Raw genomic sequence first — 22688 nt, 5'->3', positions numbered from 1 at the left:
AATTTTTAAAAAGTTACCATTTGTACTTTAGCATTTGGCGCCTGACCTACGTAAACAATGCTTACACCAAGGATATGCTCCAATCTGTCATTTATATAATTGGGTGACTGTTAATTTATGTAATTTGGTGTCTGAATATTTTAAATCGGTGGGGGGGGGACGACTAGGATCAGCAGCCTATGGTGATCTTATCACAACTGCGTTGGAAAGGAGTTCAAGTTGCATTGTTGGAGGTGCCATCCTTTGAATGAGATGCTAAGCTGAGGTCCCATCTGCCTGTTCAGCTGGCGTTAAACTTCCCACAATATTATTGTAACAGAACTTCTCCCAGTAGTCACTTGCCAACAGGCAAATTGGTTAATCACCTCATGGCTATTTGTAGGGGACTTTGCGGCGCACAAAAGCACAGTCACTACACTTGACAGCAATTCCCTGTGAAGCACTTTGAGACATTTCAATATTGGAGGCGCTGTATCAAATGCAAGGATCTTATTGTTATTATTATTACAGCAATAAATTGATAAACCTATGGTTGCTCAAAGTTCAGTCTTTGAAATGACCGACGTTATCAACAGGATTTTACTTCCATTTTAAGATCACACTGAGGCCTGAAGAGCAAAAGATAATATAAAAGTGCTTCAGTGTGGATTCCAGACTGACAAAGCACCGTGCTCCAGGAGAAAATTGAAAGTGACTCGGCAGCTCAACTGATAATGGAAATTTGTAAATGGCTCTCAAAGAACTTACTAGCTGAGCGATCACAGGTACCTGGAATACGAGAGAAACCGATCTGGGAGCAACTTGAAAGAACAGTCAATTAAGTTGAGGTTCACAAGGAAATTCACAGGATAGCTGGTATAGAATAACAAGTAAATGCCGAGTTAAAAAGAAGAACGACTCCTTTTCTTTATGCAGTCTGATCCCGTTTACAGCACGCTTCAGTTCCTATTAAACACCAATTTTCATTTAAACTGCACCTCTCAAAGGCTGACTGGGGGCTCCAAGCTTTTGGTGGTGGTGGGGGTGGTTAGGAGGGAGAAACAAAAAATGATTGAAAGCACAGTTGAAAAGAAATGTTTTAAAAATCACGGGATGCAAAGTTGACCTACATTATGTTGAAGTGAGGTTTACGTCTTGCTGCCGACACTGACCGGCCAGCTTTCTACAAAGTGCAGAGTTCCTCCAGACATAAGCATCAACCTCGGTAAATGCTGAGAAAACGTGCACGAAAGAGGGAGCCACTGGCTTTCTGCCACAATATGGTGGCATGGTGGGACTTGGTAACATTAACAATGATCACACATCCACAGATGTGCTGGCGAGTGGCTGCACAATAACTAATTACTACGTTATAACCAAATTCTCCCCACTCATTGCCCTGTTATAACCAGAGTCAGACTCTGATTGTAACTGGATAGGAACTAGGTTTCCCTCCAGACTTTGATCCTTCATTTTTACCCAATCTCCAACTTCTTCTTACTTTGACACGGGGATGATCAATTCCTATTTATAAAAGGTTTGACCTTATACTGCAGAATTCAATTCAACAATTACCTGTGGAAAGATTTACTTTCCTTCTGTCATCTGTACAATGAAGGAATGTCCATCAGCGGCAGAGAGAAGACAGAAAAGGACAGGGTGGATTATTAATTGTTCACAGAAAGTATCCGATACCAAGCGGTTATCAACAAGGCTAATCAGATGCTGGAATGTATCTCAAGGACATCTGACTATTACAGACTGAAAGTTACTCTTCTAAGCTTAATCTTGTATAGATCGCAGTTGAGACCACATTTGCAATATTGTAAGGGTTTTGGGCACTCTGCATTAAAGTGACTTTGAACCATTGGCGACATTGGAAAAGTGTCATCGAAAGAAGCACAAAGAAGAATGCCAATGATAATTCAAGGGTTTTTGGCTCTGGTTTGGGGAGGGAGATCAGTAAGACTGATATGTTTGCAGTGGAATAAAAAGGAGTGAGAGGGTTCATGATCCAGGATCACCAATCGTGTGAAATAAGTCCAGTATCTTGATATCAACCATCTTTCCTAACAACTTGTTCCAATCAACAATAACAACTTGAATTTATATAGCACCCTTTATGCTGGACAGCATCTCGGAGCGCTTGATTTTCTAATTATCCAGGATCTTGTGCCCCCTCACCAATTCTCTTCTGGCTGAACAAAAACTACTGTCTTGGTGCCTCCTAAATTACTGCTCAGAACCCATGGCACTATTCAGAAAGAATAGGGAGTTTGTCCCGATGTCCTGACCAGATAAAATTGATGATTCACTTCTTGCCTATTTGTGGGACATTGCTGTGGGCAAATTTGAATTCCTATTATTAGTAATAATTAATATTATTATTATTATTATTCCAAACCCCACTCCATTCTTATATCAACTGAAGCTAAGGACATAACATTTAACTGGGGATAGTGGTCAGATCCCATTGGTTTTTGGGATGGTTGGGACAGTAAAGATCAGACCATGCTATTATAACAGGATGTGCTATGAAGATAGCCGCCATTGAGTACTTCTGGGTTGGCAGGTTGAAGGCATTTCCAGTGGTTGCTCGGATACCACTAAATACCACAAAGCCTGTGAGCTGTGCACAGGAAGCGAGTAAGCCCGTGCCAGAAGCTAGAGGTGTTCTGTATCCACAGGCACAAATGCTATCAACAGCACCCATGCTATAGCAGGGTGCCTCACAATGGGCATTGCTATGCACAAATTGTTTGCGTCACCAACAAATATACAGCCTCTCCACTCACCAGCAATTGCTGCAAAGTACTTTTGAGACATTTTGGCATCAAGGATAATTAATTTACACTACAGTGGAACTACTACTTTGATGTCCTGACAAAACCACATTAAAACAAAGCGTTAAATAAAATTCAGCTTCCAACAAATAGCTAAGCAGGATAATATATGTCAGTTTCTGCATTGTTTAACTATTTTAAGAACAGCAGGAACATGTCTTCATTCCCATAGTAATAATTCCCATTGAGAAAATTAAAGTTTTAGACCAGAAACATCTTTTTAGCTTAAGTAAATGTGATGGAATAAAGTCAGTTAATTAAAAAATGAATATTTAATGACCTTGGTGAATTGGAACCCCTATTAAACCAGAGGCTAAACATTTTCTACATTTGCCACTAAGAAGAAATCTATTTTATGCTAAAACCTTTAAATTATGCAATTGGTAAAAGTGTGTTTTTCCCTGTCTGACATTAAGCATCTAGAGCCCCTTGATAAATTAAAAAACACAGTATGATTTTTCTCTCTGCCAATTTAAAGAGGCAGCATTTCTGTTTGTCTATACAAATAGAGCATTAAATAACGATATAAAAGCAATAACAAATTGCATTTATGTAGCGCCTTCACTAGAGTAATGTCTCGGGGCACTTTACACCAGAGGGAGGAGGAAGAGGCAGGGAGGTGCTCGTAATATAATAATAATCCTTGCATTTGATGCAGTGGTTTTTCACATTGTCAAGACATCTCAAAGCATTTCACAGGATACAACAACAACAAATTACATTTGTATAGCGCCTTCCACAGAGGTGAAGAGGTGCTAAGAGGTGAAAAGGTGCTAGGACATGAAGGCACCTGTAGGTAAGGGAGAGGATCTTGAACTCAGACCCCGGACAAGGGAGAAAAGAGAGGGGGAGGGGAGCAAAAGAGATCTGCTTTTAGGCAGGATTCAAAGAGAGACAGGGGGACGGGGGAAATAGGTGAAAGCTCAGCCACCAATAGTGATGGGGAAGGGCAGCAGGTCCAACTCAGCCGAGGTGGAGGGGGTGAGATTAAATACCTTTCACCTGGATGAACATCTCAAAGTGTTTCACAATGACGTAGACAGTTTCAGCGCAGAAGGAGACAATTCATCCCATTGTGCCTGTGTCACCACCTCCTCACCTCTTGTGTTTTTTTCTTTAAATTGTCCTTTTCCATTAATCCCATGTTTCTGCTGTTCCATCAGTATAAGAACATAAGAACTTGCTAGGCGAAAGAAGAACAAGGTCCATCCAGTTCACCTTCCATCATCCTGGCATTTGCTTGACATGTATCCCTCAATGTTTTCCCATTAAATTGTTCCAATGCTGATTATACTGTGAAAGCCATCCCACAATGGGAATCACCAGCAGAGGAGGAAAGGGAGTTGGCTACAGACACAGTTAAACAGATGAGTTTTGAGGCAAGTTATGAAGGTGGCAAGACAAGGCACAAAGATTTTAACAGAGAATTGCAGCGTCAAGGCTAACAAGCTTTGGTTAAGCGGAGGGGCACAGGCAGGTAAACAGAGTTGGACAGACCCTGACTCACACAGTGCACACAGAAACATAATTCATCGCTACAAAATTGGTTCTGTCTCAACCAATTGACCATGCTCAACATGCATGATTGGCAACCATGAATAATTGATCTATGTCTCAGCGAGCTCTACCAAGAGCAAACCCCTGTGAAAAGAGGTGGCGGAGTTGCTACATATATGGACGTCTTCCTTGAGCCCGAAAGCAGTGAGCCCTTGTGTGATTGACACCCTATACAACGCTCAAACAGACATTTTGACACTTAAAGAACAGCTTTCCTTCCAACAACCAGACCAAGAACATATAATTAGTCTGGTTCAGTTGGTAGCATTTTTGCCTCTGATACAGAAGCTTGTGCCACATCGAGGCTTTGAGTTCATGTGTAGTCTAGTGCAGTGCTGCGGTGCTTCGGATGAGATATTAACTGAGGTCATATCAGCCTGTTAAACATACTATTGCACTATTCTGGAAAATAAAAGGAGTTTCATCCGGTGTCCTGGCTGACATCACCCAGATAAAATCAATCATTCACTTCATAGCTGTTTGCTGTGTACAAAGTATCTGCTGCATTTGCACATAAAAATACAAACATTACACTAAACAATTATACTAAAATCCTGAGAAGTATTTTGAGACATTTGAACAACGTGATGAGTTATATGAAATACATGGATTATTTCTATTATTGTCATAATTATTTATTATTTTTATTCATACAATGAGCAGAAAGAATTGGGGGGAATGAAAAATGTAATAGAGGGCTTCAAAATGTGCGGCAGTTTTGAGTAAGTACATAGTAATAATAATAATAATAATAATAATCCTTGCATTTGATATAGCGCTTTTCATGTCAGGAGGACATCCCAAAGCGCTTCACAGAACACACTGTAAAGTGAATTGACTGTATATTTGTGGGTGAACGTGGCAGCCAATTGCGCACAGCAATGTCCCACAAACAGTCGTAAATTGAAAATGACCAATTTATTATTGTTTTTGGTTTTGTAGGGATTATTATTAGGCACGTGGAGTAAGGAAACTTGCCCAAGATTTCGCCCTGCCTGGAAATGAACTCAGGTCTCTCGCTTGCAAAGCGAGTGCTCTAACCACTGAGCTACAGGACTCCTTGAAAGCTTATTTCTGCTGGTGAATGGATAACAAGGGGCATAATGTCAGGAACATCATTAGAAAAGATGAAGGGAGACTGAGAAGTTTTTGCTACACAAAGGGCAAATTATATATTGAGGATGAGCTGGAAAAAATGTTTTCTCATCTCGATCTGGGCAACACTGGCAGGATCAGGATTCACCTTCCATCTATTGAGAAGGTAGTATATGTGTACAAGTCAAAACGGGGAGTGACTGGGAAGGGAATTTGGAAGTCGGGCTTCTTCCACTGAAAGAAAGGTCAAGATTGGAACATGATAAATATCCTCACCATCTGAACGATTTGAGAGAATACCACGCCCAGCTTGAGTATCAAACTGGGTTTGTTAAATGCCTTGGGATGTCCACCCAAAGTGAAACGCACCACAGAAATGTAAATATGTATTGCACTGTCTAAATAGCAAAAGATCATTCCCAGTGTTTGGTGAATGCGTAAGAAGGGAACGTAAACTCAGGATCGTTACTGGCAAAATTAAAGGGAAAGTTAGATTAGTTTTTTCACACAAAAGAATATTAGGACATGGATTATCTTTCTGCCAGTGGCTGCTGTGTATTTATGACTCATCTGGGTACCAGCTGATTACAAATCTATTCGTGACTCTTCTAAATTACACTCAAGAAAGAGATTTTTCACCATTTAATGGCGCTTTCCCCTCATTTCAGCCATTTCGTTCCCAGTACCTGAAACCCTCATCTGAAACCCCTGCGTCTCACTCCCAAACCAATAACAATCTCTAGTTTTGACTGTGCTTTTGACCACCTCCCTCCTACTTACCTTCTCACCCACCCTCCCAAATCTCACACAGCTCAGTCTCCCACCACATCTCTGTCAAGCGTTTCAAGACACTCTCCTACGCTATTTAGGTACAAATTGATGTTGGAATCATTGACCTACAATAACATGCTGCATTGCCGAATAATTTCAGCAGCCTTCAGGGATTTTTTTTTGCCATGGGAACGTCAAACGGTTCCTTATACAGTGTAGCCGTGGCAACGGAACTCCATGTGTGGATTTTACATTAGGATTTTCGAGGTCACAGGAGGGTTGTGAACTTGTGTATCACAGTCCTCAGATGGGAAGAATGTGTAAACTGCCAACATGGGTTATACATAGGAAATAGGGCTCACAATTACAGTACTTGATGTGATGATTAGTAACATTAAAAGTTGAACTAGTTATCCCCAGTCTCAAGACAACTCCCACACTTGCACTGAAGTGGGTTGGATTCACATTTTCAAGGCTGCCAGTGGTTTCAATAATCTCAGGGTGTGGCTTTGGACACAATCATTTGAATGGGGGAGGTCAGGGTCATCACTGCTGATGGCAGACCAGCCAGCCTGGCTCATCAGCAGGACTTGGAGGGGCAGACCAGTCAGTGGGTGCAGAGATTCTTCAGCTCCTGTTAAACAACATCCTACCAGGTAGGGTGATCCTAGCTGGACAAGCACCAGGAAGCTTGCCAGACAGTGCTTTCAAACGGCAAGCTATGCAGTTTTAATTGGTTAAAGTTGGCAGTACCCCATTGCACACTCTGGGTTCCCCTCCTTGGCAACTTGGCTCTTGGCAACCTGGTCTAATATTCTCCAGAATTAGGTAAGCAGGGTGCGTCCCTCCAGGGAGAAAGTGTACATTCCATCCCAGACACAGAGAAATTTCTATGTAGAGGTGGCATACACATGTGGAACTTTCAGTCTGGTTTAATACAGTTAAGCATGGTGATGGGTGTGTACGTATCATACACATGGCTGGCTAAACACATGGTGGGGGGGAAGAAAAAGATGTTCCCTCGTGGCAATTAAACATCTACGATCAGCTCAGGGAGCAGAATGCCCCTTGACATGACAATTATTACTCACACTGTTCTTTCTATTCCGTTTGTAGGTTCAGACACTAAAGATGTCATCAATACAGATGATGTTGTTCCGAGAAGGAGTTTGAAGAGAGAGAGAGAAAAACAAATATTCTTCGAACTTCTGTCTACCATATTAAATTGAAATTAGTAATAATAATCCTTGCATTTGATATAGTGCCTTATCATGTTTCCAAGATGTCTCAAAGCGCTTCGCAGAATATGCTATAAAGTGAATTGACTGTATATTTTGTGAGAGAAATGCAGCAGTCAATTGCGCACAGCAGTGTCTCACAAACAGTAGTGGATTGAGTGACCAAATTCATATTATTATTATTTTTTTGAGGGAATTAATACCCCCGGAAAAGCGATCCAGAATTGACTAACGACTGGGTTCCTACTTACTGCTAGGTAAACAGAGGTGTGTGGAGTAAGGAAACATGCCCAACATTTCACCCTGCCAGGAATTGAACCCAGGGCTCTCACTTGGTGGCGAGTGCTCTAACCACTAAGCTGGAAGACTCAAATTAAACCTTGTGAAGGGGGCGGGGGGAAACAATGACACAGAATGCTAATTTAGAATTGAGAAGCAATAGCAATTAATCATTTAGACTTTCTCTCTGCTTTGAATTGGGTTTTTTTCTTTTGTTTTTTTTGAGTCTGCACTTTGGTTCTCCCAGGTCACCAGTGTTGCACATGCCTGATGGTGTGGGCGAGTTACCTGACCTCTGCCATTGCCTCTCTCAGTCTGGTGGCTGTGCCCTGTAGTAAGGGAGGATGCCCAACCAAGGCGGTGGGGGAGGTGATCTCATTGGTTGGCTTCAAAGCTTTCAAAGAGGATCTTTTGCACTGTGAAAAGGTTTATTCAGGTGTCATTGAGCAGGAGAGACCTCTTGGTAAGTTCCATCTCACCCATGCAGTGCCTGAGTTTCCTGTTTGTACTTCCCTCATGCCCCATTTACACTCTTAGGTGTCAGCTTGGCTCAGTCGTTAGTGCACTCTTGCCTTTAAATTACAAGGATGTGGGTTCGAACCCCAAGTGGAGTCCTGTAGCTTAGTGGTTAGAGCACTCGCCTCTCAAGCGAGAGGACCTGGGTTTGATTCCCAGGCAGGGCAAAATGTTGAGCAAGTTTCCTTACTTCACACACCTCTGTTTACATAGCAGTAAGTAGGAACCCGATTGTTAGTCGATTGGCGGATAATTTTTCCAGGGTAATAATCCCTTCAAAAACATTTTTAACAAAAAGAATAAATTGGTCACTCAATCTACCACTCTTTGTGAGACACTTCTGTGCTCAATTGGCTACTGCTTTTTGCCCACAAAATATACAGTGAATTCACTTTATAGTATATTCTGTGAAGCGCTTTGAGACGTCTTAAAGATGTGATAAGGTGCTATATCAAATACAAGGATTATTATTATGGTATTAAGTCGATATTTTCAACTCACACGTCTAGGCTTACATTCCAATTGCGGGTTTGCTGTTCTTCGGATGAGACGATAAATTGTCTGCCTATTCAAATAAAATTGGTTACTCTATGGCTGTTTGCAGAACATTGATGTGTTAAATTGACCCCTACACTTTACAGTAAAGCACTTTGAGACGTCCTCCCAACGTGATGGGCATTAGTCAAAAACAGGGTAATTTAGTTGCAGCTATGTACAGACATTTTAATGGGTTTATCAAGACAAATGATTTTTTTCAACCACCCATTCCCCCCTTCAATCCTCCGTAGCATACATACAAGCTCCGGCTCCTAGTTAGCTGTGTGCTGTGCTTTGAGACATCCTCCCAATATGAAAGGCACTGTATAAATGGAAATGTGGTTGTTCTGAGGAGTCAATTAGAAAGAAAAATATTTCTTGAATCCACTGTATGAAATTGAAATTAATCCTTTTGTGTGTATGTTTTTGGAGGGTAGAGAAATAATAACGATGCAAGAAACTAATTTAGAATTGAGAAGCAAGAGCAGTTAATCATTTATACTTTCTCTCTGCTTTGAATTGATTTTTTTTGCGCACTTTGGGTCTTCCAGGCCACCTGCTGCTGCATGGCTGATTGTATGGAAAAAGATGCTCCCTCATGGCAATTAAACCTGATTTCTAACTTCAGTCGATGCTGCTCTCAAGCTGGTTGCTCGAGGCAAGGCTGGGCAGTTATGGTCAGGGAGAATGCTAGGCAAAAGGGGTGGAAGAATGGATTGAATCACAGAGGAAAAATAGGCCATTCAGCAGCATACCCTTTAATATCACTACCACCATTGCTCAACTCCCCCTCCTTTGCCCATTGCTGGCAGTCCCTCTCCTCAGGCTCAGTCCCACTTCCCTTCAAAACAGCTATCATCACTCTTCTTAAAAAAAATTCTCTCGATCCCTTCAACTCGCGCACTACCATCCCATTTCAAACCTTCCTGGCCAAAGCCCTGGAATGCGTTGTTGCCAACCAACTTCATTCACACCTTGCCCTCCACTCCCTACTCAAAATCCTCCAGTCTGGGTTCTGCCCAGCCTTCAGCACAGACACAGTGCTCATCAAAATAACAAATGAGATCCTCTCTCTCTGTGACCAGGGATCTCTCTGCCTCCTCGTCCTCCTGGACCTTTCTGCTGCATTGATCACAGTCAACCACACCATCCTCCTCCACCGCCTCTCTTCCCTCATCCACTTCAGTGGGACTGCACTCGCATGCTTTGAGTCCTACTTAACGAACCACCAGCACTTCATCTAGGCCAATAGTTTTTCCTCTCGTTCCTTGGCCCCCGTCTTTTTCTCATCTACGTGCTCCCTCTCAGTGATGTCATCCGCAGCATTGGATTAAACTGCCACATGTATGCAGATGAAACACAAATCTACTTCTCTTCCTCTAGCTGCGACTTCCAATCCAATGATGTTCTGTCAGTCCATTGATGCTTGTCTGACAGATATCTAGGCCTGGATGAGAGCAAACTTCCTGCAGCTGAATGTTAACAAGGTGGAAACCATACTCTTCAGCTCTCGTCAACATCTTCTCTCCTGCGGTTCAGACCGCCTCACTCTCCCCGATCTCTCCCTAAGGTCTGAACTCCTCACCCTCTCCGATCTCTCCCTAAGACTCAGCAAACCCATGTGCAATTTAGGGTCAGGTTCACTCTGCAGCTATCCTTCACACCCCACACCCAGTCCCTGATCAGGACCTCCACTTCTGCCACATTGCTCTGGCCGGGACCGCTTTCCTCCACCTCCACCACATTGCCCGTCTCCCTCCGTACATTACTTCAAAAGCTGCTGAAAGCCTCATCTGTGTCTCGTCACCTCCTGCCTTGACTACTCAAACGCCCTCCTTGCTTGTCCCCCCTGCTCCACTGTTCACAAAATTCAACTAATTTAAAACTCAGCCACTTGTATTCTCACCTGCACTGAACTCCGTACCTCCATTACCCCAGTAATTACTTCAGTAATTACTTCCATTACTTCACTCCTTGTCAAACTCCATTGGCTTCTGTCACAGAGCGGATCGATTTCAAGATCTTCACTCATGTACTTAAACGTCCTGACACTCCACTATTTCTCCCTATACCACTTCCCGCTGCCTCTGCTCGACTGGCTCTGGCCTCCACTTGTCCCCCGAACCCTCTGTCCCACTATCGGTAGCCGTGGTATCAGCCACTATGCCCTGAAGCTGTGGAACTCTCTCTCTCAATCGCTTCACCTTGCCCCCTACCTCCCCATTTTCAGGTCGTGCTTGAAGACCCACCTCTTTGACTGGGTCTACGGTCATCCTTCCACTAACACTAGCTGAGTATCGGGCTCCGCCACTATTAAGCGCTCCGAGCTGTCCGGCGTGAAAGGTGCTATATAAATGCAAGCTGTTTTAAACATCCCTACTGAATACGCCTCTCTACAGCTTTGTGGAACAAAGCGTTCCATGTTAAGAGCATTGGAAGAAGCACTATAAGTACACAATCATTTACACTTCACACAACAATCCTGTGAAGTGCTTTGAGACTTCAATGATGCACTAAAGCACTACATCAAATGCAATGATTTTTATTATTACAGAAATTGTACCGGACATCAAGCAGGGAGGATGAGAATGGGGGAATGTGAATGTGAGAAAGGCAAATACCCACAGGCACAATAGAAGAGGTAGGTTATCAAGAGACTTTTGAAGACCAAAAAAGACTGAGGAAAGGCAAAGGGAAGCCCAAGCTTGCCCAGTGGAGGAGGCAAGCAGGAGAAGAATACTGAAGTAGACATATACAAGAGGAATGGCTTTGCGGCCTTGTTAAGTTGATCACTTCCATTTCTCCCTAAGGGGAGCTTGCACCATGTACAAGAGTTCCAATCAGCCAGGATGACAGCCACATTGAGGTATGTACCCAACCACATGCATTACTCTTCCCTGGGACTCCAGACCACGGGACCAAGAAGAGCTCAAAGCACGGAGGAGTTAAAACCCCAATATCTCTCATGGTCCCAGCCTGTCAGACCACTTGTCTTGAAATATGAGACTGGAAATCGTGGAATATTACATTTTAATTTGGAAGCCATTTCCCATGCTTCTTTAAAAGAACAGCAGCTTAAACAGAGGTTTAAGATTTCTACTTGTCCAGTCTGGAGGATGAGGCAATGCAGACAAGGCTTCTCTTCAGGTGCTGCCGAGCTGCAGCACAGTTAGACCCATCTTTCCAAACTGCCAGTTAAACTAATGTCTGGGGACTGACTAGACCCAATTGAGGCGAGACAGGGAGCCCTGGGGATTTTTTCTCAGCCCAAAGCCATTCTGCTCATGATGTGCACTGTGCTGCTGGGTCTAATTTGCAAGGTTTCTGTACTTATTCCTCATCTGGGCTGACGTATCTCAATGTAAAGAAAGCAGCAATAAAATCAGAGTTCTTGAACTCTCCCTGTAAACGCTGCTTCACTCCTGGGAATTGTTCAATGAAGTGGAAAGTAAAGCCAACTCCCATGTGTACATCCATATTGGGCTCTGTCAGGTGTCAATCTTGCTCTCTCTCTCTCTCACATAAGAGAGGAATGATGAAAAAATAGTACCATTATTTTTAGAAACAGATCGAAACGACGCATCAACGACACGTTGGATGGCAGTGAACAGTGCACACAATGGTCAGCTCTATTTCATTTCCTGCCATTTTGTGCACGTTCGCCCACAAAATATAGAGTCAATTCACTTTACAGTATATTCTGTGAAGCTCTTTGAGACATAATAATAATAATAATAATAATCCTTGCATTTGATATAGCGCTTTTCACGTCTGGAGGATGTCCTAAAGCAGTTCACAGAACACACTGTAAAGTGAATTGACTGTATATTTGTGGGTGAACGCGGCAGCCAATTGCGCACAGCAATGTCCCACAAACAGTCGTAGATTGAAAATGACCAATTTATTATTGTTTTGGGTTTTTTGGAGGGATTATTATTAGGCGTGTGGAGTAAGGAAACTTGCCCAAGGTTTCGCCCTCTGCCTGGAATTGAACTCAGGTCTCTCGCTTGCAAAGCGAGTGCTCTAACCACTGAGCTACAGGACTCCACATCTCAAAGACATCTCAAAGACATGATAAGGCGCTATATCAAATGCAAGGATTATTATTATTATTATCTCTAAAAGTTTATTTGGGTGTCCACTTGGCTCAATTGCTAGCATTCTGACTGCTGGATTTGAGCAATGAGCGTTGAAACCATTTTTAGATTTCCCCCCACCCCCATCAAGGCTTGAGCTCATTGTCTGAGCTGATACTCCACTGCAGTAATGGAATAACACTTCACTGCAGTACTGAGCAAATATTGCTTTTTATGTAGGAGAACATTTACACAGTTATCAGGTTCCACAAACCAGGCATAAAGTGAATGATCAACTCCCTACCAACCCACCCGCTCCCTCCGCTCAGCCAGCTCCGGCCTGCTCCATGTTCCCCAACACACCCGCCCCACGATTCACGGGAGAGCCTTCAGCCACTCTGCCCCCAACCTCTGGAATTCCATCCCCCAATCACTCCGCCTCGAGCCCTCCTGAGCCTCCTTCAAGTCCCGCCTCAAAATCCTCCTCTTCAACTATGCCATCAGTTACCCCCCCTTCCCTTCTCCCCCCCCCGACCCCAGCTTGGGTCTGAAATGCTGTACACTGTCCAGTGCCTTGGGACGTCATTACGACGTGAAAGGCTCTATACAAATGTAATCTTGTTGTTGTTGTTGTTGATGTAATGCCTCATCAAGACATTGAAATGTCTCAAATCATCTTGCAGAATTTTGCCGTCAAGTGTAGTGACCTTGTATTCTGTAGGTAAGCACAGCAGCCAATTTGATTTGCTCACAGCAATATTGCTCAAACAGTCATGAAGTGATTGGACAATTTTATCTGGGGGTATTGTTGGCCAGGCAGGACACCAGGAGAAACTCATTATTCCTTTCAAATAATGTCATGGGATCTTTAACAGTCACCTGAACAGGCAATGGAGACGTCGGTTTAATATCTTAACTGAAGGACAACAACTCTGCCAATGCAGTGCTCAATCAACGACTGTTTGTGGGACACTCCTGTGCGCAATTTGCTACTGCGTTTCGTCCACAAGATATAGTCAGTGCACTTACAGTATTCTGTGAAGCTGTTAGAGACTTCTCAATGACTTAATAAGGCAGTATATTGGTGTGTCAGCCTAGACTCTGAGCTCAAAGTCCAAAGGCTTATTGTGTGTGTGTGTGTGTGGTGGTGGTGCGGGGGGGAGAGGAGGAGCTAAAATGGCCGATTTTTCAGTCGATGTCGATGTCATTCTACTTTGCATTTGCTATTGGTGGTGACCTAATGACCTGGGCCAATAGAAAAGTGCGGCTGCTCCTTTTCCCGCATTTTCCGCTGCAACACCCCACCGTCCACTACAAACCAGTGTGGCGCAAATGGGCTACACTCGGAGGCCCCGCTGTTGTGAGTGTCTGTGTGAGTCTCTATGTGTGTGTGTCTATGTCTGTTCTATATGTGTGTGTTTATGATTGTCTCTGTGTGAATGTGTGTCTCTCTGTCTGTGTGCGTATGTCTCTTTGTGTCTATGAGTGTGTGCGTGTCTCTCCCTCTGAGAATGTGTCTCTCTGTGTCTCTCTCTGTATGTGTGTGTGTTTCTCTGTATAGCCCTCTCTGTGTGTGTCTGTCCGTCATCTTGTTTGACCATCAACTATCCTTTCTACCCGACATATGTGCCATGACCCGCTCTGCCTTCCCCCACCTCCGTAACATCGCCCGGCTCCACCACTGTCTCACACCACAGGTCGCTGAGACCCTCAAACATGCATTCATAACATCCAGTCTTGACTATGCAAACTCCCTACTTGTCGGCCTCCCCAACTCCTCCCTCCATAGGCTGCAGATCATCCAGAATTCTGCAGCCCATGTCCTCTCCTGCACCAGACTCCATCACCCTATCCACCCCATCCTCGCCTGACTCCACTGGCTTCCCATCACTCAGAGGATACAGTTGAATATCCTGGTCCTCACTTTCAAAGCCCTCCATGGCCCTACCTCTGCAACCTCCTAAACCCCTACCATCCTGCCTGCTCCCGCTGCTCAGCGGGCTCCAGCCTGCTTTATGTCCCCCGCTTTGTCCGCCCCACCATTGGTGGATCGGCCTTCAGCCACTCTGCCCCCACCGTCTGGAACTCCATCCCGCAATCCCTCCATGTCGCCCCTCCCTTGCCTCCTTCAAGACCAATCTCAAGACTCTCCTCTCCGACTGTGCTTTTGGTCACCCTGCTTCCCCCCACTGCCCTCCACCCTCCCCAATTCCAATCTCTAGTTTGGGCTCAAAACACTGACTGTCCAGCGCCTTGGGACGTCCTCCCAACGTGAAAGGCGTAATACAAATGTAATTTTGTTGTTGTTGTTGTTTGTGAGTGGGTGTGTCTCTCTGTTTCTTTTCGTGTGTGTGTATGTGTGTGTCTCTCTCTCTTTGGGTCTCTGTGTGTGTCTCTCTCTGTATCTTTGAGTGTGTGTATCTCTCTCGGTTTCTGTGTCAGGAGACAGGAGGTGGTGAGCTCCTGTAGCCTCGATGGTGTCCCACCATCCCAAAAAATGGCCACACAGTTTTTGTTAAAGAAGCAATTAATATTTTTTTTGCAACAATCTAATATGTGTTATTTCCTCCCGTCAACGTCTTCAATCCTGCGGATCTGAACTCCTGAACCTCCCTGGGCTTTCCCTGACACTCACTGAATCCGTGCGCAATCTAGGCATCCGGTTTGACCCCCAGCTGTGCTTCCTCCCCCACATCTCCGGTCCCTGACCAGGACCGCCTTCTTCCACCTCCCACATTGGCTGCCTCTGACCGTACCTTATCCCAAATGCAACCAAAACCCTTGTGCATGCGTTTGTCACCTCACGCTTGGATTACTCCAATGCACTCCTTGCCGGTCTCCCCAGCTCCACCATTCAAAAAATCCAGCTCATTCAGAACTCTGCCAGCGGTATACTGACCCGGACCAAACTCCGTACCCACATCTCACCAGTTCTGGCCAGGCTCCACTGGCTCCCCATCACCGAACAGATCGACTTCAAGATTTGGCTTCAACCCTATAAGAACGGCATTCTTGCGCACAGTAGTGGCAGCCAATTGCGAACAGCAGTGTACCACAAACATTCGTGGATTGAGTGACCAATTTATTATTATTTTTGGAGGGATTTCAATCTGTTCACTCCTGTGCATCCGCAGGAGTCTGTAACTATTGCAGATTGAAATACATTGGTATTAGGTTTTCATATCCTTTAAGCACTCCGGGACGCTGAGCTGCATGAAGGGCACTATTTAAATGCAAGTTGTTTGGTTGTTTATTACACCCTGCTAACTAATAAGGACAGCCAAACAATTCAATTCCTAGATTTTACATTACATACACGTCATATGAGCTGCAGTCTCTAAGCTCTTGTGAGACTCTTCCGTACTAAATTGAACCCTTGTGAGAAACCTCCTTTTGTTGCCTGATAAATAAAGAATTGTCTCTATATCATCTTATAAACTTTCAGCTCTAGTCAGCAATCTTCTGCAGTCACTAAAATCTTCTGCAAAAAATATTATTTTTACAATGTGGACATTTGTTATAGCACCTTATCATGTCATTGAGATGCTCAAAGCGCTTCACAGAATATACTGTAAAGTGTAGTGACCGTATAATTTGTAGGTGAAACTCGGCAACCAATTGCGCACAGCAGTGTCCCACAAAAAGTCGTGGATTGAATGACCAAATTATTATTATATTTGGAGTAATTGCAATCTGCAATAGTCTGTAACTGTTGCAGATTGAAATATATTGGTATTAGGTATTCATATCCATTACACCCTGCTGACTAATAAAGACAGCCAAACAATTTCATTCCTATATTTTACATTACATACACGTCGTTTGAGCTGCAGTCTCTATGCCTTGTGAGACTCTTCGGTACTGAATTGAGCCCTTGTGAAAAACCTCCTTTTGTTGTCTGTTAAATAAGGAATCGCCTCTATATCAATTTCATAAATTTTTTGCTCTAGTCAGCAATCTTCTGCAATCAGTAAAAGATGTGCACATTATAATAATCCTTGCAGTTGATATAGCGCCTTATCACATCTTTGAGATGTCTCAAAACACTTCAAGCAGTATACTGTAAAATGGATTGACTGTATTTTGTAGGCGAAACGTGGCAGGCAATTGTGCACTGCAGTGTCCCACAAACAGTTGTGGATTGGGTGACCACTTTTTTTTAAAAAGGGATTATTACCCCCGGAAAAGTGATCCGCCAATCGACTAAAATCCGAGTTCTTACTTACTGCTAGGCAAACAGAGGCATATCGAGTAAGGAAACTTGCCCAACATTTTGCCCTGCCTGGAAATCGAACCCTGGTCCTCTCTCTTGGGAGGCGAGTGCTCGAACCACTAAGCTGCAGGATTTCATATATATTGGTATGTTATAGGTGAACATAATAATAATAATCCTAGCATTTGATACAGCGCCTTATCACGAATTTGAGATATCTCAAAGCACTTCACAGAATATACTGTTAAGTGAATTGACTGTATAATTTGTGAGTGAAACGCAGCAGCTAATTGCGCACAGCAGTGTCCCACAAACAGTTATGGATTGAGTGACCAATTTTTAATTTTATTTTTTGTTAAACCGATTATTACTCCCGGAAAAGCATTCCGCCAATCGACTAACAACCAGATTCCTACTTGCTGTTAGGCAAACAGAGGCATATCGAGTATGGAAACTTGCCCAACATTTCACCCCGCCCGGGAATCGAATCCAGGTCTCTCACTTGCAAGGTGAATGCTTTAACCACTACACTACAGAATTCAACATTATAGCGGAGAAGAGGGCGATTGTGAGGCTGCAATGAACACCATTGAAGGTATCACTGGAGAGGCTGGCACTGTCAGTTCATATTAAGGCATTATTGCTCTGAGATATTACACCAGCATCTTTCAGAGAGGGAAGACAAAACAGCGCTGTGAGCTCTTAAAGGGAATGTGTTAAAAGCCTTAATTCCCACCACCCACGTTTATCCTGATCAAGACTGAAAACTCTAGGCACTGAACACACACACACTGCAAACAGGATATGGAGTAAGCAAGTTCTTGAGGTACAGTCACAGGGAGATAAGACAATTAGAGTGTCAGGCAAATTGGAAACACCATCAGGCTGTGTTCTGCAACCAGACTGCAGCCGAGAACTAATTAAAGTAAGCGCCAAGGACCACACAATGGTTATTTATCTCAATATTTACCCTGTGTAATATATACATACATCCTGGCTTTAAACTCTCCTTCCTTCCTCCCGACACCCAGCACTGCAGCGTGGGTTGGGAGCAGCTACCATTTGTGTCTGTTAACGGTCGCAGAATATAAGATTAACGATAATAGGATAACTATTGTTGGAGCCAATCTCTATGTTCTGGGGATAACCAGTAAGGTGGGGTAGGGGTTGGGGAACACACAGCCTTCAGAAATCACAGCTGTTTTTTTCCAAATCCTCACTTTGTCTAACGTCTTAAAGCACACGTCTTCTCTCCACCAGACTATGAATATGTTCCAATCATCTCTGTGCCACCTCGCTCTATCTCCTCCTCTCTCTCCCTCCCAAAGTTGGTCTCTCTTTCACACACAACCTAACCTGCGTCTGTCTTGTTGATCTATTTGTATTGTTTTGCTGATTTATTTGTAAGGTATTGTTAAACATACCACATTCACTGTGATAATTATCACATAGTGTTACTTTCAACTCCAGACTTTTTATACTGTTTTATATAGAGAAATACATACAAACATAGAAACAGAGAAAAGAGAGGCAGAGACAGAAAGAAATAGTGACAGACAAAGACAGATGGACAGACAGACACAAAGAGACAGGATGAGAGAGACAAAGACTCAGAAGGACACACACACACACACACACACACACAGAGACAGACACACACAGAGCGACAGAGAGAGAAACAGAGACAGCAGTCAAGGTATAGAGTATTAGAAATTTTTTTGCGAGTGTTGCTTGTAATATTCCATGCACAGTACTGTACATTGCACCTTATCTGTAACATCAACCTTACCTTTTTTTTAGGTAGCTGAGCAAGTATCCAAAATATACAGACATCCTGCTTAAGAATATGCAAACCAGACATGGTAATGTCCATGTGTAGGTGGCATGTATAATTGGAACTCTCGGTAACTGGAATGGAGTGTGCACTATCTTCCTGGAGGGATGCATCTTGCTTAAATAATAAAATACTTGCATTTTTAATGTCTAGAGAACACCTCAAAGCACTTCACTGGATTTACTGTGAAATCTGAGACTATGCATGGGGCAGGTGACCTAAATTCCAGAGTGTATTAGGTGCAGGTTTGCGAGAGCCAAGTCTTGGGGTTTCCAGAATGTGCATCGGGCAACTGCTCGAGTTTAACCAGCTAAAAACGCAGTTTCCCACTTAGAACACTGTCTGACAAGCACAGGCATGAACCTTTACCAGGTGAATTGCAGGTGCCAGAAACTCAGTCCAACCTTCTTACATACCATAACATGTAGGAGCAGGAGTAGGCCATTCAGCCCTGCGAGCCTGCCCCGGCATTCAATCATGGCTGATCTTCTAATCTAACTCCAGCTAATAACATAACCCTGCCTTATCCCCATATCCCTTAATCCCTTTTGCAATAAGAAATATATCTGTCTCAGTCTTGAATATGTTCAAGGACTGAGCGTCAACAGCCCTTTGGGGTAGTGAGTTCCATACATTCACCACCCTTTGAGTGAAGAAGTTCCTCCTCAACTCAGTGCGAATGGGCTGGCCTCTGATTTTAAGATTGTGACCCCTGGTTTTAGTTTCTCCAACCAGGGGAAACAATCTCCCACTATCTAGTCTATCATGCCATTTGATGATCTTACAGGTTTCTATAAGATCCCCTCTAATTCTTCTATATTCTAGAGAATATAGGCCCAAATTGGTCAGCCTATCCTCATAACTCATCTCCTTCATCCTTGTTACTAACCTAGTAAATCTATGCTGCACCCCCTCCAAGGCAAGTACATCCTTCCTTAAATAAGGAGACCAAAACTGCACACAGTATTCCAGATGTGGTCTCACCAGGTGTGGTCATCACCTTGGTGATGAGCAAAGCTCAGCATGAAATGTGTGAGAACATCGCCGCCATCCTCCTGCCCACATCCCTTCCCATTGAGCAATGGTTCCACAAGGTGGAGGTACAAAGCTTGAGCAGCAACTTCTTACTTCTCTGTAAACCAATCCAGGTAATGTCTTCCAGCAACTGTTGAAGCAAGCCTCAGAATTTCCTCATCAACTATTTGATAGACATCTGACTTCAGTGTGGTGGGAGGAAACAGCTTGGGACATGCCAACCACTTTGATGTTCTGGAGGTCCATCTAATGCTGTGTGCCAGGCTCTAGACTTACTCAGCCCCATCTGCTTAATCCAGGTCCACATGTTTGGTTGTGCCTCTTTGAAGGAATTCTGCCTCCAGGGTGTTTAGCAACAGGTCAGTGTAGGCAGGGCTCTCCCCCACAGGAGTCCTCCCTCCCTCCAGCCACCACCGCCCCCCCACCCCCTTTTCTTAAACCACTAATCCAGCTTACTGGTTTGTATCCTGGATTTAACAGATGGGTCAAAATACACCACTCCCCTGCATGCCCAGAATTTTAGAACTATGAGGAATATCTGTTTGGGACCCATCCTATACCCCACAAGCATAACCCATAGCAGGACCTTACTGTTATTGAAGAGAGGCAAGAGCCCTTCTCGCCTTCTCATGCAGTCCTGAAGGTACCAAAACAAGTCAACAATTGGGGTGGATGTTCCTTATATATTCCAGGTAATACTTTAAATATCCCCTATTGACCCTTCCATGCTCAGGGGTACCCACCATTATGTCCAACTGAGTAACACAGCATTCAAGATAGTGAGCCCAGCACACAAGACCTGTAGGTGAGTGTGCTTTTAGCACAATACCTAAAATATCCCAGCCGCTTGAAAGCAAAAAAAAAGGGTAAAATGCAGCATGTGAAACGATGTGTCCACCAGGGATGTTGTGAGTCAGAAGTTGCAGTAGCAACCAGATCCCAGCCTCTCATCAATTACAGATTGCATTCCTCAAAGTTGAGAGAAAAAATCTAACCATCTAAGCAGACCCCAAACTGATCAATGAAAGGCTCTTTGCAGCTCTGCTTTATCGAGCCAGCTGTGTACAGGGAGGTTCGATATGTCGGCCTCTCATTTCCCTTTTGTCCGATTGCTTCCTATAGGACTGGTTTCAAAAACTCTATTACTGTACAATCTCCAGCTCAATCACAACCTCTAAATGGTTCTTAGCAAAGATACCATGAGCAGGATAAACCTCCAGTAAAGCGCAGCCAGCTATTAACTATTGCAAGTGATACCTAGTTAGGTAGGGGACACATTGCAGTTGAAAAGGGTTATCTGTGCTCTCCAGAGGATCGAGATTCCACCCAGTCTCAGCCTGTGCAACCATAGGAATGGAGGCAAAGTCAGCTTCACATTGGCATATCTATTTGGTAAAAGCACTCCCACGAAGACCTGGATTAAGTTGTTGGTGTTGAATAAACCTGATAGCAGCTGTCCTGGAAATGTCCTCCCACCGTGGGCTGCCTCTGTAGCTCTTAAACAAAACTTACAGCTTCAAAAATTAAGGCTGCATTTATGAATCTGCTAAATCCTGGATGGTATGAAATGCTACATCATCAGCGTAGAATTTTTCCCTTGGAAAATCCATATAAAGGAATGCTATCAAGAAGTGTCATAAACAACGTCCTCCCAATGTGAACAATGCTATACAAATGTAATTTTGTATATATTGTATCTGTAGTAGTCATGCATATTGGTTGGGCGGAGATTAGAAAAGGCTGGTTCAGCCTATCCAAGAGTTAAAGGGCTGCAGATAAATCCACATTGTGACTTCAATGGGCATCTGGTTCCCAACCGAGGGCCAAACTATCATACGCAACAGGCTGACTGTCACATTTGATACTGAATTTGAACATATCCAAGGTATTTGTGCTGAGGCAAAGCTGCACAGGAGGAGATGAATTTCAGATGAGTTTGCCTCTTTTTGAACACTGCATGTTATACTTTCTTCCAAACCTTATGTGGAGTCAAGAGAATTCAGGGAACACAAGGTGAAGGAGAGGAGAGATGGGATGGTGGTGGTGGTGTGGGCAGAGAAAGAAATTGGAAGGGGAGAGAGATGGGGAAGGGGGGAACTGCAAGGATCTGTGGCAAACTTTCATTTGTTAAGTCCGAAGATCAATGATCCTAACCCTCCCTTCGCTCAAAGCTTTATCATCTGCACTGGGCATTAAAAAAAAATCAGCTATTATTAAGGAATAGCTCACAGCTTTTGACCTTGCAGACCAGACCTGTCTCATGTTCAATGTTTGCTCTGGGTTAAATTAGTTCATCTCAACTACAGTGTCTGCAGTACTGGGATTGATGTTGCCTTAATCAATGCTTCATGTTACCCAGGTCTTCAACTTTGTGGATTCCCGAAGTGTAGTGGTTAGCATCCTCGCCTCGCAAGCGAGAGGTCCCGGGTTCGATTTCCGAGTGGGGCGAAACCTTGGACAAGTTTCCTTACTGCAACCACCTCTGTTTACCTAGCAGTAAATAGGAACCCGGTTGTTAATTGATTGATGGATCGCTTTCCAGGGGTAATAATCCCTCAAAAAAATGTGGTCACTCAATCCATGAATGTTTTTGGGACACTCTTGTGCTCAATTTTGCTGCCACATTTGCCTAGAAATACACAGTAACTCCATTTCACAGAATTTCCTATGAAGCGCTTTGAGACGTCCTTCCGACGTGATAAGGTGCTATATCAA

The 22688-nt window shown here is 43.7% G+C and overlaps 1 protein-coding gene and 1 non-coding gene across 2 annotated transcripts in view; one reads left to right on the top strand and one right to left on the bottom strand.

Annotated features, from left to right (window-relative positions):
* Window positions 1-22688, bottom strand: part of adgrb1a (adhesion G protein-coupled receptor B1a) — a 166409-nt gene that overhangs the window by 131975 nt on the left and 11746 nt on the right. The gene's annotated exons all lie outside the window — the stretch shown is intronic.
* trnae-cuc lies at window positions 8373-8446 on the top strand. The gene has a single exon. It is a non-coding gene; the product is annotated as a tRNA-Glu (tRNA).

This window comes from Callorhinchus milii, unplaced genomic scaffold, assembly GCF_018977255.1.
Source record: "Callorhinchus milii isolate IMCB2004 unplaced genomic scaffold, IMCB_Cmil_1.0 Scaffold2, whole genome shotgun sequence".
Taxonomy (NCBI): domain Eukaryota; kingdom Metazoa; phylum Chordata; class Chondrichthyes; order Chimaeriformes; family Callorhinchidae; genus Callorhinchus; species Callorhinchus milii.
This window is presented reverse-complemented; position numbering and strand designations above follow the sequence as displayed.